General features: G+C 33.0%; 1 protein-coding gene across 5 annotated transcripts in view; it reads left to right on the plus strand.

Annotated features, from left to right (window-relative positions):
• Positions 1–17,043, plus strand: part of LOC118184750 (somatostatin receptor type 2-like) — a 512,152-nt gene that overhangs the window by 267,924 nt on the left and 227,185 nt on the right. For all 5 annotated transcript variants that reach the window (XM_085810824.1, XM_085810825.1, XM_085810827.1 and 2 more), the window contains one exon: positions 3,774–3,865. The gene's annotated coding sequence lies outside the window, so the exon portion shown is untranslated. The remainder of the gene's footprint in view (positions 1–3,773; positions 3,866–17,043) is intronic.

A 17,043-nucleotide genomic window follows, 5' to 3' on the forward strand; every position in this document is an offset into this window, starting at 1 on the left:
AAGTTTATGTTTTACTTTGGCGTGTGTCTTTGATGTTTTATTTTTTGCAATTTATATGGATAGATGGGAAGAGTGACAATTTAACAAATACGCACAGTCCGAACACATTTGCGTTCATCAAAATGGAAAAGAAGCACGCCATTAAAGATTATGATAAAAAATGCTTATTAAGAATTCCAATACATTGGAAAGAGCCGAAGGGGAGTTAATTTTTGTTTCGAGTTTTTCCCATGTTAAAGAACATGCTAGATTTCTTAACTGTTCCTGCCTAACGACAGCTGGCGAAGTCACATGTTGCCAAAACCCCCGATATCAAACTTCCATTTACTTGAACTTAGCATCCGATCTTGCTCCGATATGAGGGCGTCCGATATGAGTTCCATCTATCTCAAATCTTTTTCTTTTATAATGTATGATACAGCTATACCTAGGTATATACCTTCTGACTTACCTTATTAGTTATTTAATGGTCAGATCGGTCAGTCCGCTTGTAGCGATATTCTAGGATCAAGTGAAAGCGTGAGCTAAGCAGCCTTAGCCCCCTCGCCAACTACAGTTAGGCGGTAAGATGCCGTCCGGCCTTATGATGTTCTTGACTTTCAGTTTGTAGAGACATTCGGTTATTTTTAAATCAGGAGTGATGAAAAACGAGCAACGCCTTCGCCGGGAATCGAACCACAGACCTCTGGAATACACACCCAGCGTGCTGACCACATCACTACGAAGGCATGTTAAGAAGGCGGGAGAAATACCTTATACTTTTTATAAAATTACAATTATAAATAAACAAGTGCAATTATAAGATAATGAAAATTAAAAATTAACTAACCAACAAAGTCCTGTCTAACACAGTAAATGATTTCGCATGCTCTTTATTCTTTCAGTAAGTATCATTTGAAAGCTATATTACACAATAATAGCAATGATTACACATTGTAATTAGCATGGTGAAAACACTAGTGCAATAGTTAATTTTGATAAGAAATTTACTTACGCATGCAATATTAAGGAATCATGCCTCCTGTTTGATTCAAAATACATGCAATATGCATCGCATATTAAACTCATCTCCGCCGCTTTTGTACTCAGAACCCACCAGCCGCTGGGCGGTAAAATCGCAGTTCAGTCCTGGCAAGTAGTCTGAGCTTTCGTGGTTTTCCCCATGCGTAACGTGCATAAAAGCGAATTTCTCTTAGAAAGTCCTCCACGAAGGCATTACTTCTCTTAGACAGATAGCCCTCGAGTGCTTTGTCTTAATGAAATAATCCAAACCAAATGTATTAAATTCAGATTGACGGAAGATTGAGCTTTCAATACCTAAATATACTACTTGTACCTATCAAATGTTTTCGTAGTTCATATCTTTATCCTTCAGGTATGTAGTGCTTCAATAAGAAGAGTTTGACTGATTAATTTAGCCCCCTGGTCTCTTTGGCTGTGAGACACTATTTTCAGAATACTTCACGCGTAGTGATTTCACAAGCATAGAATTTGCTTATTTTATAATTCACAAAAACAATTTTCTAAAGTAGAGGCATTGTAAATGAGTGAGGGTTACTTTTCTAATAACTGATTGGAGGTGGAGCTGTAGTTTTTGTATTCCATATCTTATGGTTATAGACACTTTATATCCATAGACAATTATAAAAAATATGAAATGTTTTTAGCATTACCGTACATTAAGAATCTTTGAATTGAAAGAAGGTGGTAATTGTAGGCTGAAGAAAAAACAAGGAAAGAATTGGTCATTCCTCTAATCATGAAGTAGCAGATCGAATAAACAGACGAAGAGCAATCTTTCTGTTGATCATTAAAGCTTGAATAGATCAAGAGAGAAGCATTTGCTTAATTTGTTGTGTGCAGTCGTAACATGTCGAACATGCATAACGAAAGGATTTAAATCTGAAAGAGAAAGGTAAATTGGTAAAAGATTTTAATATTCTTGGTAACGGCAGCTAGAGAAAAATTACATTTAAATTGAAAGTTCCCCAAACAGCATTGTGCCATGTTTAATTTTTTAATTAAAATGCCGTTTCATGTTTAAATATTCACTGATTGTGCTTTTACATCGGGACATAAAATAACTTCAGCTATTTTGCCAGCAACTGACATGTATTCCTTAAAAACTATTAGGAAGAGATCCTCATTCTACATATTTCTTCTCAAACTGTCATTCAGTGGTACAGCTGGGGGGATGACAAGGGTCAAAAGATCTGGCCATGAGTGTAGCATCCAGAGGGTGCGAAACGAATGTTAACGAAATTTTAGAATGCGGTGGTATTGTCCGGTAGGTCCAGGCGGTATTGTGGTTAGGGGAGTCGAGTGCGATACCAAAAGGCCCGGTTTCGAATCCCGGAGAAGGCATGGTTGTAAATGTACGTCCCTTCATACGAGGCAAAGGTGTCCCATTATTAGGTGCCTCCATAACAAAGTGACCATCACTTCTGGCCAAATTACAGTGATGGAATCCGTCTATAAATTAAATTTACTGATTCCTAATGTTAAAGAATTTAAAACTAACTTGCTTAAAAGCACAGTTGCATATAGTTTGAACTAGGGAATGGTGACTGCCATATTGAGGTGAGTAGATAACTTTGCCTTGAAGAAGAGCTCATACTTTGATTTGACTTTATACGTCGAACAGTTACAATGGAATGAAAAATATTTGATAGCTCTGAACTGTTTGGTATAGGTGTTTCCTTTCTGTATGCTAATCTGTGAAAAAGAAACTATGTCTTCCAAAATTTCTCCAGTGCTTGGACAGAGTTCGCGTTGCTTCTTTTAGGAAATATATGTTCTTGTAACTCCATTAAGTTATCGCTCAAAATGTCAGAATTCCACTTTTGTAAGCTTCATGCTACCGCGCGCAACTAAATTATCAGTTATAATCTTAATTTGCTTGGCCTTGAATAAATCGGTTACTCTAGTGAGAACATCACCCACATAGAAATCAGTAAAAGCGATCGATAGTCTATTTTCAGAATTTAGCGACGAGCAGTTATTGTTTTGGAGCTACATATAACCTACATTGCGAGAGCAGTAAGAAAATAAAATTGGTGGCAGTGGTTTGCAACACTGCTACTCTTCATTTTTTTATTATATGTATAATAGAAAACAAAACTAAATATAATAGAAAGGAATATATTCTCAGAAAAGAACTATTGGAATTTCTTATATTTAAGCTTATTTGAATTTCATCAAACTATTTGTTTCTTGAACTATAATGTTCGTAATCTTTCGAAAATAAAAGAGGAAGCTAAGGACAATTTTTATGTTTTGGAAATATTAAAAAAACGCAGTGATCATTTCTAAAATGTTCCCAGTGGTATGTATTTGAATAGTTGAAAGCATCTACTAATAAAAAATTATAGTTAGTTGTGAAACCAGGATATTTGGCTACGGAAACCAGTGGATAGTTTTTGCTAAATCTTTCTTGTTGACAGAACTTGGATTTAACCACGATCTGAAAGAAAACATTAAAATGACATTAATGAAAGCGATATCTAAAGATACTCGTTTCAAACCTAATGTTAAAGTTTATGAAAGAGAACCTCAAAATGAAGCTAGATTAGGGATCGTTTCCTTGCAGTCAAAACTACCATTTTTTCACTGCAAGAAAATTTGCATGCCGTTAAATAAATTTATAGTATTAACGTAGTTAATTTAGTTAGATTTCTAATAAAATATCAAAGCGATCTAAGACTAATATTATTTAATATTTACTAAAAATATTTTTTTAATCAGTGCAGTTAACGCTTAGTTTTTTGTTATAGGATATCTCTGTTATAAGGAACTGAGAGAAGCCCGAGCATTTATTCATACTCTTGATGAATGATGATAATGAATAGTAAGCTCTGCCAAAAATGTAAGTATCGTTAAAGTTACTTCTTTACAGCCCTCTCTGTCATTAGTCAATAATTTTAAATTCGATCTTAAAGTGACGGTATATTATAATATGCAATAAAATGCGATCTATGACACGGCGAAAAACCAGCATCATTTATCATGATTTTTCTCAAATGCGAAATTCTCTGTTAATTCATCTGATGATAGTGCTAATGTAAAGAAACAGCACGGGGAATAGGAGGAGTGTTATTCGCTTCGCCTATTCCGATTGCTAAACATAATTGTTCGAAGATAGTTTGGCTATTTCACTCTGAAAGAATCTCATTAAGTACTTTAAAATGCATACATAATTGGGAAAAGATGATCATCTTCAAAACTTTGTTTATTCAGCAGGGGAATAAACTAGAAACGTTCTGAACAGATAACAATGATTAATGGAATGGGTTTAAAATATTAGCAAAATCATCTTGATTCATAACATAGGCTCTGAAACTAAAGGTTGCTTACTCTAAGAAGCATAATTTAAGTCTAAAATACATTTTCAACATCATTTGATTAATTATTGTTCGACATCTGATAACAGAGAGACAAATTAATGGTTCTACACAAATATTATAATCCTAATCACCTATTTAACTCGAAGTATAATATTTTTAAGCAGGGAAAAACAGTGCTAAATTATCACATCTATACTAATTTGTTCAATGAAAGGCATTTTTCCTTCAGCTAAATGTTAAAAGCACAAAACCAATGTCTCCATCTAGTGGCCGAAGAATACGTGGAGAGCAATCAGGAAATTTATGATAAAGAGGAATTAGAACTAGGTCTTTAAGCAGAGTAGAAAAATGCTTATGAAGTGAAACACCACCACAAAATCTAATTTGGCTACGGGAGACCTTTTTTCAATAATTTCATAGACAGAGGGAAAGAAATGTCACTTTTGGGCCAGCATTGATGGAAAAGTGAGGATGTACTAGGGGTTTGTTTTCCCCTTTCTTAAACCCAAATGTACGTTTTATGCTCTGTAGGTCATTTTAAGCTTTATATTATCTTAAAATAAATGTAGTATAGCAATAGGACCCCACTTTCATTTGGTAAATATCTTGATTTATGTTGTTGGTGGTGATAAAACATATTTATTTGCGTTGTTTTCTTTGATCAGACAAAGGTAGTTTTTAAACTTTAGTATGTGGAGAGTGAAGGGGAATTATACCTAAAGAGAAATGCAAAGTACCTGAAGTATTGATTCAGGTGTGATTTTGCAGCTGAGGAAGGTTCGGTAAAACCATCGAAACTAGTCCTGTGAGAATTTTGAAAATATAACGCTAATTTTTGTTGTTTCACTTCTGAATTAGTATTTGTGTCGGCGTGTTATTGTACCTGAAGTATTGCTTAACAGTACTATTTCTTACAAGTGATGAAAGTTGTTTAAAGTTCGTATAAAATTTAACGAAATACTACATATTAATTATAATCGTTTACTGTGCCACTTGTAGTTTAAGTTAAACATCCTATTATAATTTTGTAATTTCTATAGGATTTCCATGAAAATTTAAATAGGGCGATTCATGGATTTCGGTGAATGATTATCTAGAAAACGGTCAAATGCAATTTTTTTATTTTGAAAAATTATTAAATTAGCTGTTAGAGGTAAATTCGTCGTTTGAGTATCAGCTTGAGAATTATGGAATGCAGCTTAAAGCTAGATGGCAATAAGCGTTTTAAAATAATTACAATAAGCAAACAATCTAAAGCTTTTCATAACTAATATTAATAAATCAGTTCGGATAAAGGTTTGCATTTTAGTGTAAATATCTTTGCAGATCAAAATTTAAGATTAAAAATGCTGTAGTTAATAACTTGTTGCATAACTGAGATAACATGTTTAGGTTTTCGAATACTGAGGAATATGTTCATTAAAGGATGTGGTCGAACACCGATTTCATGCTAAAGCAATAGAAACATGAATGCGTAATTCGAAATGATTTGGAAAATACAGATCTTGAAAAATTTTACAGTTCAAATTATTCCATATTTTTAGACAGTTTGCTAAAAATTAATGCGTATTAAAATAGTTTAATACAAAACACCAGTAACAGGTTTTAAGATGAAAATATTACTTTCGTGAGACGGGGAAAATGTCAGCCTGTTTGGAATGCTGTTAAGTTACTTTTATAATACATAGTTGTAGTAATACTATGAGTAATGACTCCTAAAAAATAAAGTGGAGGCTTGACTGCACAATAGTGCATCTAAAATGTTTTAAGACTAAATTCGTACAAATTCGAAACCTGATGAAAACAATATTTTTACGTTTTGCAGCTGAGGCAAGAAGTCAACCTTTTGTATGCATTTTAACTTCATTATACAATCCTTGAAAATTTACTTAGTGCTCTCTTTGCACGCCCATACAGCTGGATTGACTTTAGAATATTAAGTCTCAGGTTATGGCTTTCTGAATTTGTTCATTGTTCCTAACATAATTTAATTACAGATGCGATTTCACTTTAGGAAAGATATCATAGTCTGCATGTGTCAAATCTGTGAATAAGGGAATCAGCGAGGCGGTTGAGAACTGTAATGCATTTTTTTTCTTCCTAGACCCTAGACATTGTTTGATGAGATGAATAGTGTGATGGCACATTGTTGCATAATAAAAATCAGTTATATAATTCACATTTTCCAGCTCCAACACACAGAATTCTTTTTAAAAGTCTGTTAATTATATATATATATTTTTTTTAATATAGAATTCACTATCAGTATTTTAGGAAAAAATTACTCTTTACGAATCATGTATTTCCGATCCAAACGAAGATCACCAATGTGTTCAGATTTTTGAAACCGAAGTTTCTAGCTGTGGTATGAACTTTCGAATACTCAAACTGATGATTTCAATTTCACCTCAGGATCATACGCAATGTCCAAGATTCATCTTTTGTTGCAATAAAAAAAATCAGCATTAATTCCCACCATACAGTAAAACTTGACTGCATTCTTTGTTCAGTTTTGGAATCCATGAGAGCAAATATTCAATGAATATGATTAATTGCATAGAAATTTCCTTGCATAAAAAGATAATATTTTAAGAAACGTACGTTAAAATACCACAATAATAATTGCAACCAATTATCATTTGGCACCTTTGTGAGAATTTTTTAATAATTAGTAGTCACATTCTATAGACACAATATGTATGAAATTGCATTTCTTTATTGAAAACAGTATAGCTAAAGGCAAAGCAGAATAATGTCGAATTAATGCAGCATGAAATGTAAAAATAGTTTGCGATGTCTGGTTTCGAAATTTAGTTTTAGACGTGACGAAATTCTTCACTGTAAAATTTAAAAAGTATTTTGCAATTCAGCATAAGACGTGCGTTGTTTTTGTATTTATAGTATTAGTAGAATAAATAAGTATAAATATATATTCTTTGGGAAATATTGCAATATAACACAATAGAGGTTTTGAACAAGCAGTATTAATAGTCCGATACACGAAAGTTTATCTTTAAACTTTTTATGATACAATCTTAGAATTGCATAAAAACTCTTTGTTAAAATTTATTTGTAAGCTGGATTAAAACATTTTGGTGATAAAAATATGTCTTATTTGTCTGTAATTTTCGTTTTAATATTGCATTCAGTTTTATGTTAATAATTTTCTTAAAACTCTGTTTTAAAATAGCATCTGAAAAATTTCACCTTTCATCTGATTAAAGAAAAATAATTAAATTTGCGGATGATTTAATACATTTTCAACTTGGAAACGTAAATTTTCAGCAAAAGTTTAATACTGGCATTTGATCTCAGTCAGAATTACTTTTATCTGTTGCACATAAAAGTTTTTAAAAAAAGTGTTTCGCAAGCATCGAGCGTAATATTCTCGAAGTAAGTTACTATAGAGTTTTCCGTATTTTTTTTACTGCAAGTGAACTGTATCAAGACATCGTATTTTAGATTTAAAAATAAAGACTATGGAGAGTTTAATTCTAGGTGCATTTCTCCTTTGCATTATCTTGTAATTTTGCAATTATCTTGTGTCAAAAAAGTCGGAACATGCAAATTTTGAAGAAATAAACCTACTGGGATTTAGAACAGATGTTCCAAAACTGGGTTCTGAAATTTAGCAGCTATTCCATTAGTCTTCACTTTGTTCGCAAAATTATCTGATTTTTCATTAGCCTGATCACCTTTGAATAAAGGTATGAAGTTCCTATCTCTACCTTTTGTCTTCCTATTGTTAATTGTTTGCCCTTTAATGTAATTCAATTAATATTTTTATTAACAGATCGTAAAGAACTGTTTGATCAAACCATTCTTTGAAGTCGTTTTCAGTGAAAATGATGAGAATTTTACGGTTTCGTTCAACAGACTTAGAAAACAAACAAACAAACAAACAAAAAAGCATTCGTTGTCAAGAAAGAAATCTAGATTACTAGAAGGAAAGCAGCGATTCTTAAACGGAAGAGAGAGGGGTCACAATTTTAATTAGGGACTAATCTGAGCACGTATTTTTAGAATCAGGCTGGAACAAATATCCACCCTATGTGAGTATGGCTCACTAGTATGTGATTGAAGCACTCGAATAAATTAAGCGTAGACATCATGCGACCAAAGAAAATTATAGAAATATTTCCTTAATTTTATTTTTTAATCAGTAATAATAATATTTATTAAAGCGTAATAAACGTATTATTTTTTATACACCGTGCCCAACAAAATCCTTAGCTTTCAATCAAAGACATTTCGCAAATTTCGGTCGTAGATACATACTTCTAGTTACAAAAATATTTTGGATTTCGTCATTTTTTAATTTTCAAAAAATCAGTTTTTTAAAAATTATGAAATAAATCTTTTTTTCACTTCTCTGGCCTTTGTAATATGTTATACTAGTTCTAAAAAATAAAACACAGGAGGTTTGACTGCAGTAAGAAACACTGATCAAGATTTTTTTTTTCATTGGCGGGCCCGAACTGTCCACAGACGTTGGCCACTACAAAGGCCAAAAGTAGTCACTTTATTATGGAGGCACATAATAGGTGGGTCACTTCTGCCTCCTATGAGGGGGACGGACCAATACACCCAAGCCTTCTCCAAGATACGGAATCAGACCTTTTGATTTTGCAGTAGGCTTCACTAACCACTATACTGTCTGTGCGGCTTAATCGAGATAATTATTTTTAAAATTTGTAGTTTCTAAAGTCCTTTTCAATTTGCATTAAGGAATCAGTAAAAAAGTAAATTTCCCTTTAAATGCAATTCAGTGAGATGTTTTATAGTTTACTAATGCTTTTAATTTATAATTTTGTTACTTTTGGTCTACCGAAACTAATATATTCACACAATTTATAAAGTTTTTAACGCTAAAAGTACGTTATTAATCTTCTCATGCATTTTATTTCTTTCAATTCATACTTTAATGATCATGAAAAGTTATTAAACCAGAAATATTTCTATTTTTATGTAATTCAAATAATTTTACTAGTCGGTTATATGGCAATACTGCCAATTCTTCCTAAGATTCGAGTTCTTTAAGATTCTGGGAATAAGATCTCTCCGTTTTCGAAAACATTACATTGATCAATACATTTTAACATAATATGCATAGAAATGCTCGTAACTTAAACTATTAACCACATAAACCTTTTCAGTTTATTGATATTTTTAGTTATATACAAATACAAACATTTCTCTCTGCATTTTGTATACGGCTCTTAATATGATCTACGACTTTAAATCTATTTAATCTAAAAATACTTCGATCCATTTTTACCATACGGAATAACATTTTCCGCATTTTATTTTTTTACAACGAGTACAAAACTCCTAAACGTAAGTATAAGGATTAGGAGAACGTTTAAAAAGTTATATTTTGTAGTTTTTATAAAATTAATGTCTTAAATTTTAAATTGCCAACACATTAATATTTGCATTGTTTAAGCCATTTTTGGAATTGTAACTTTATGTCTACGACCAACGGTTGCGAAAACAAGGGTCGGGTTAAAAACGTCTGGGAACACTTGTATATATCGTTGTACCATAATGCATTTTAATTTTAATCCTGAGTATTATAGCAAAAGCATCGCTTGAATCTTAAAGCGTTAAACGACGCTAACATTCAGGTGGCGTGAAAGAAGGGTGGACTAACAGTAATAAAATTATCGGGAATAATTGAAACAGAGAAATACTATATACTATAGCGTGCTTATAATTTACTATATTTACCCTATGCAGAGCCCGAGCAACAGAGCTTAATACCGTAAGAATATTTCAATATAAGGGGGAATCTGGAATAAACGGGAAAAAAATCGAAAGTTCAACCTTTCACATTTTACATCTAGAAAAACAAAAAACAAAAACAAAAAAACTTTAAATGTTTTTTTAAATGTAATTAATAATGAAAAGTATTACTTTGAGACAAAAAAACGTTTAAGAGCAATTTCTATTCACATCCAGTATTCTTTACCAGCTGTTACAAATATACCATATTTTAATATCTATATTTATGACTATTTATGGAATAAAACATAACAAGTGTTTATTCTCCAAGCTGACTTTGGCATGCGTATATCAATATACAGTTTAGAATTTGTGAAGCAAAGGAAAAAAGATGTGCATATAGATGCCTTTTTTGTAATCGATTTTTCAGAAGCATATATTAGTATACCTGTTGTACTTACTTAATTCTGTGCACTAATATAACTGGAAAATTGAAACAAGGTACATTTGAAATACTTCAGCGTTTTCAAAAAAGCAAAAAGTTTTAAATTTCAGAATAGCGAAATAGAAGGAACATATGTCTATTAATAAATAGGAAGCACACTTTGTAAATTGGTATATTTAGTTTGCTTTATTCTTCCTCCATATGACAAATTTAAAAAATATTCTCGATTTCTCTCGAGATGAAATAAGTTAAAAATCTTAAGAGCGCATATTCTTGGCTCACAGACCTTTCTCTCCAGAGATTGATGGCTTACTAAAAATCAATTAAATCACTTCTTTTTGCTTGATAGTTCTGCGTGTTAGTCGTTAAGGGTACAATATAATTCCTTGCTAAATATTTAGAGCGTTTTCATTAATTTGTATTATAAAAATAGAACTTCTCGGGTAATGCGTTTTGTCACTGCTATCCCTTGTTGTCTAGGGATAGCAGTGATAAATTTAAATAAATATTTCCTTAGAGAGTTTTATGAAAGATATCAAAAGAGGAACCGAATGTTCTCAAGGTAGTCTTATGTACTGGTACGGAATGTTATTCACAAGGAAAAAAAAATCTTTCTGTCATTAGCGGAGGTACTTCGCCTCTCATTACTGCACAAAATAAATATACATAAAATAAATATAGCTAATGTTCGTTGCCGTACCAATAATAATGCTGAATGAATAATGAATTTACATATATCTTTACTAGTTTATAGTTCTTATTCCGAAATTAAAGCTAGAAATGATTCACAACTATAGAGCCGCTTCCCAATGAAAGCATATTCCAGACCATAATTTTAACAATATATAATACGCAAACATAAAACTAGCTCAGTGGAAGACGTTTTTTTTTATTTATTGCAAAGCACTTTTTCGAAAAATCGCATAAGTAATCTAACACGAAGTACCTATTTTTTTTTTTTTTTTCAAAAATGATTGAAATAAATAAATTTTATTACACGGTATGTGAACGCAAGCATGATATATTGTGTTCATATTATCAATAAAATTAGCTCACAGTTCAGTTTATATCAAAATCCACATAAAGAAGTTATTTCGCCTATAAACGCCTTAACTTCCGTTGTAGTTCATTCGTTGTTTCTTAAATGTAAGAACAACGCAACTGCTAGCCTGTTAGATAAGCTTAGTTTATTATAACGGGCAATATCTTATAGATTATATTGTACTGAAGTCAGGTGTTCGTTAAATGATACAGTATATACAGTTGTTCTCTGCGGCTGGAAATTATCACCCATTAACAAAAATGAAGATCCTACGGAGGCAACATTGGTCTCAAATGCTTATGGAAGACATCTAATACAGGTATAGGTGCAAGTAAAAGTATGGAGGTACCGATGGGTGAACTGATAATGTCTTCAAAGACTAACTAAACGTAAAGAAACTGCAAGCTATATGAGAGTTTACCAAGAAAAGTTGAGTAGATGAGCAACTGAAGCTTTCAAAGGATCTAGAGTAACCTCGGATCATTCTGAAATAGATAAATAAACATCCTGACGCAAATGCAAGTTCCCAAACAAATTAGCAGTACAAGTTCCCAAACAAATTACTTTACAAACAGAATACAACTCGCTCTGCAAGTGCTCTTTTCCTGAATTTGTTCTACTTTTCGGATCATGATGCTGTATGAATAACTGCTTTGAATGTACCTGGATTCATCTATGGATGTTACAGAGCTACACTGTTAACCGATCCACAAGGATTTTTCCTCTGTCTAACTTAGTCGAGTTATAATATGTAAACTCTTCAATGGGGAAACATACATAAAATGTTATTGAGAATAGTTTTTACCCGTGTAGCTTTCTTTTTAGCATTATTGGTTCCATTAACTTTTCGAATTGAAAAGTCAATCGTCGGCATTCGAACCACGTTTTTTCCGATGCTAACTCGATATGTAAAACGCCTACGCATAATTCTTATATGTTATGTTATGTTATGTTAGAAGTGAGGGGGCCACCTAATATTTACCCTAAGTAAATAGGTATTAGCCCCACGCACTAACTAGAAAACTAACAACATTCTGCCATCATTCCTCGAGTTGTGATGGAAATTGTGACTCCAGTGAGCACTACAAATACTGCCACCGGCGGCGGCATCAACGGTACTCTTACGGCATAATTCTTATCCTAAAGCAAATATAATATACTTTTAATTTTTGCGTAATAGTGCGTAGCAAGCTGATGAAACGCAACTGTAATCTCGCTTTTGCAACAAAGAAAGCAGAAAGCAGTTATTGTCTATGTATTTAGTACTTTAACAGTATCTTATCTTGAAGTTAATATATATTTCTAATTCCCTCAAAACGATTAGCAGAAAGTTGAGATTTTACTAGGAATTCTATTCTTCGTGAAAACGAACAATCCTTGTACAAAATATGTTCTTATTATATTATCTTATGTCGAAGCAGGTATTTGTTTTCTAATTCCAGCAAATGGTCGAAACCAAGCTGATGAGATGCAACTCTGAACTGAAATGTGACGCAGCTTTTCAGAGCTAATGGGGCAAAAATCAATCAAAACTCTGTAACCGGTGAAAAACGATATTTTTCTTGAAACTATAGACTTAGTGTAAGGATATCATTCTACAAATTATTGTTGCCAGTGCGACTAACATTTAATTGTGTAGCATTTTGTGATAACCTTTCAATTCATCAAAATGTTTTCAGAATTTTAGTGAATCAAGATAATGATTTTTCATTAATATCACAAACAATATTTTATATTTTTGCACCAATGGTTTCAATGTCTGTTAGAAATTTTCTAAAATGAAAAGACATAATCATTGAAGAGATTTAACCTGCTGTATAATCAAATAGCTATTTAAAAATATATTAATGATATTCTCGAATTATTTCAGTGCGATTTTCAAATTGTACTTTTTTATTACTGTTAACTGTAATTCCTTTTCTTCGTCTTTTTTTGACAGTAATAGAGGGAAAATGTTTCACGTATAACTCTCGGAGAACAATTAATTTTTTTTTGAATTACGGAAAAAATAATGATTCAAAATAGTCATATCTTTCAGATTCTTGAAAATAATTTTTAATCTATCTGAAATGCATTGGTGATGTTTTGTTTGTAACTCATAACTTAAAAATCTGCTTATATACCGGGACCAGTATAACGTAATGCATGTGCTATTGTGAATCATGTCGAAATTTTAACGCTAGTGTAACTGAATTCATCGCACGGGGACACAGAGAAACAGCCGTGCCGCACATTTCACAATTTATCTGGTACAATTTCGGTAGCTGTCAAAAAAGTGACACTTTGAAAAGTGAAATTTCGGCCCACAGTAATAACATAAAGCCCAAGAGTAATACTTCCACAGCATTTTGAAGTGAAAAACTGAATAATATAATATATTGTAAACTGATTCTAGTTTAACATTTAAGGTCTTTACTTCCTTGCGAAGCATTTTGTAAAAAACGTTTTGTGGTACTGTATATGGTAATGAGGCAGAAGATACAGTTTTATTTGAAGTGAAAAAATTAATTAAAAAGAAAAAGTATTTCATTTTCGCGTTAAGTTGTGCATCTTTAGAATAATGCTATATACGCATCTAATATACATATTAAATACCGATTTAGAGGAATAAAAAGTGAAACGATTGGTTAAGTGGAACGAGATATCTAGATATATCCCATTCTTTTTCTTTTACCACTGTTTTTTAGTTTTAGGGAATAGATTGTCAGTATGGTGGCGTAGTTGAATAGCCTTTATCATTACAACTCGTTCCATTTGATTACTTCTTATGAGGTTATACAAAAAATCAACCTCTCGAGTGCTTTCTAATAATCTAAATAGTCCTAATCTTTCTGGATCTACTTTGTGGTATCACTTATGCTGCCCTGCCCTGCACTCACTTGCTGCCCTGCCCTGCACGGTCCCCAAATCTGTCATCCATCTGGTCATGGGTTGCTGAGACACTGGCTCGCCACTCCTCTCCAGCTAATACGGTTGATGAAGTGTGGCATAGACTTGAAGCAGCATAAAATGAGTTGATCATTTCTGTCATGCAAGCCCAGTTCGGCTTCATGCCTAACCGGGTAAGGACCGTTTTAGCTGCCAGGGCTGGCAGCCGTTTCTACTAATTTTGTGCCACTGCAAACCCTCAAACTTCAATGATTCAAACAACTTCAATGATATTGTCTTCATGCTATGCTGTTTACGTACAAGAAATATATTTTTGTATTTGCGTTCTTTTATGGTGTTGCAATTTTAATGGCCAACAGTGTAGTATGCGCTCTTCGAAACGGAAACTATCAGCGCCCTGGAATGGATCGAAATATTGGGTTTTTCAGTTGTCAGCTGGATGTGTGTAACACTTGTAGAAAGTTATGAATATATTCGTAAAGCCAAGCCTATTCCATTCAGCCCTGGTGGGCCTCTACTGACAAGGCGCGAGATGGTAGCTAATTATCGTCTTTTATATTTTTGCTTAATCGCCATTATAAGAACTATTATGCTTTTCGAAGTAAGAAATTTCAAATAATTAACTGTGCCTCTCCCAGATTACACACCACGTATGTTCTAGTTGAAAGAGGTGCTAACTATTTAAGCTACAAGGGCATACACCACAAACGGTCGCAAGGGAGAGACAACATATGATCATTTCTTTATAACATCATAGTTTCGTTATACTATGATAGTTCTTTACTTTAAAACTCTGTTAATAAATGAATGTGTAATAGTCCTCAGTTTTAAATGCAATCAATTCATTCCTTTTTAAAGAACCTTCAGATGGATGGCTTTTATCTGGTATGCTTGAAATCTTTCTTTGTGTCTCAAGTTGATTAATCTGTACTGAACAGCAGTTAGAAGAAGGAAAATTTAATTAACTGCTTATAGCAAAGTGCACTAAAGCTGTCCGCCCTCACAGAGATGTAGTTAATATCCCATTCAAATGTTTGAGACAACCAGTTACATATTACAGCTTTAATTGCTACAGGTTAACCAGACAAACGGAAATTGGTGTTGTGTCGCGAAGTTCAATTGTTAATGTGTGTTTCAAGTCATTATTATTCTAATATTTTTGTTTGTAATCATGTGTATTACAATCTGAAAAAAAGTATTCTTAAGCTCTTAAGGTTTTATTTAACTCATTATTCTTGAGTAGGAATTGTAACAAAGGCGAGAGACGGTTGCAAGGAAACACATCTGGTTGATTGTTTTTATGGCCTTTTTACTAACAAGACAGGCAGTAGGTGTGTGTTGTCGCCTTTTAGCTAATGCGTGTGAAACGGAAATCGCCTTCCTGTCACTTTGTTAAGGTTGCAGTTTGCTTACTTCAAGACAGTGGAGGGTGTACTAGTTTAGGTAATAGGATTCTCGTAAAGCTTGATTTCGCTTGTTAGTTGGGGGTCCATTTTTTTTTCTCACGTCATGTGTACAGATGTTTTTCGGATTGCATTGTCAGATTTTCTGGTGTTTGATTCGTCGTGGGTGTGTCATTTTCTCAATTTAGATAACATAAAATTCCGGCATTGGTAAAATTTAATTTTATGATTTTTTTGAGAGCCTATGAACTCACAGAGGCGGAGAAACCGAGATTTCCTTGGTGCTTGCACCAGGCTAGAGATCATTCTGATTCTGATTTTCTAGAAGAGTAAGAGGAGAAAAAGTGGGGGCTTGACCCTTCGGGTCTTGCTCCCGCGAATGCCGTGTACCAGCGGGCTGCGGACTTGAATTTCTGTCGGCTTTCAGCTGATGAGAATTTTGCTCGAGTTGAGACTAAGTGCTTATGCAAAATATAGCTTTGCTGCTTCTTCGTTATATTTTCCCAAGAACTTTAATTAGACATTCTCGAGGTTACCTTAATACAGGTGTTCGTCCCGGATCTCCCTACCTTTTCCTAATACCAGTATTTTTTTCCTGGGAGTCTTGAATTTATTGAAGTGTTCCTGATTTAAAGGAAGCTTCCTGATACCTGTGGTTTCCTTGAATCTTGATTTTGTTGAAGCGTTAGCGTTCCCGATAAAGACTGCTTCCTAATTTAAGAGAAGCATCCTGATACCTGTGTCTTCCTTGGGTCTTGATTTTGTTGAAGGCGTTAGTGTTCCTGATTTAAAAGCAGCTGGACTATCTGTTGAACTATCTAGAACTCCGTATTAATCAGTCGATGATGGCATTCCCGATTTCTTCGAAGATGAATTCCTTCGAAGATGATTCCAGATTCAACAAAATGAGTTGGACAATCTGTTGAACTATTAACACTCCATAGTAATCAGTCGATGATGGCATGGGAGTTTAATGTATGAACTTCACCCTGTGAGTGATTTTTCCTTTTTTGGTCTTTCCTATTTAAGCTAGTGAGTTATGTAATGTAAAAAAAAAACTGTACACCTAACATGAGTGTAAGATTTAAAATGATATATATGTTAATTTGCATCTTAAGGTTAAATTGTAGGGGACTAATCAGTTTACCTAGTTATCATATATTTGAATATTCTAGAAATTAATAAATGTGTTTGTTA

This window comes from Stegodyphus dumicola, chromosome 2, assembly GCF_044657685.1.
Source record: "Stegodyphus dumicola isolate Sdum_Otavi_A_Nest chromosome 2, ASM4465768v1".
Taxonomy (NCBI): Eukaryota; Metazoa; Arthropoda; class Arachnida; order Araneae; family Eresidae; genus Stegodyphus; species Stegodyphus dumicola.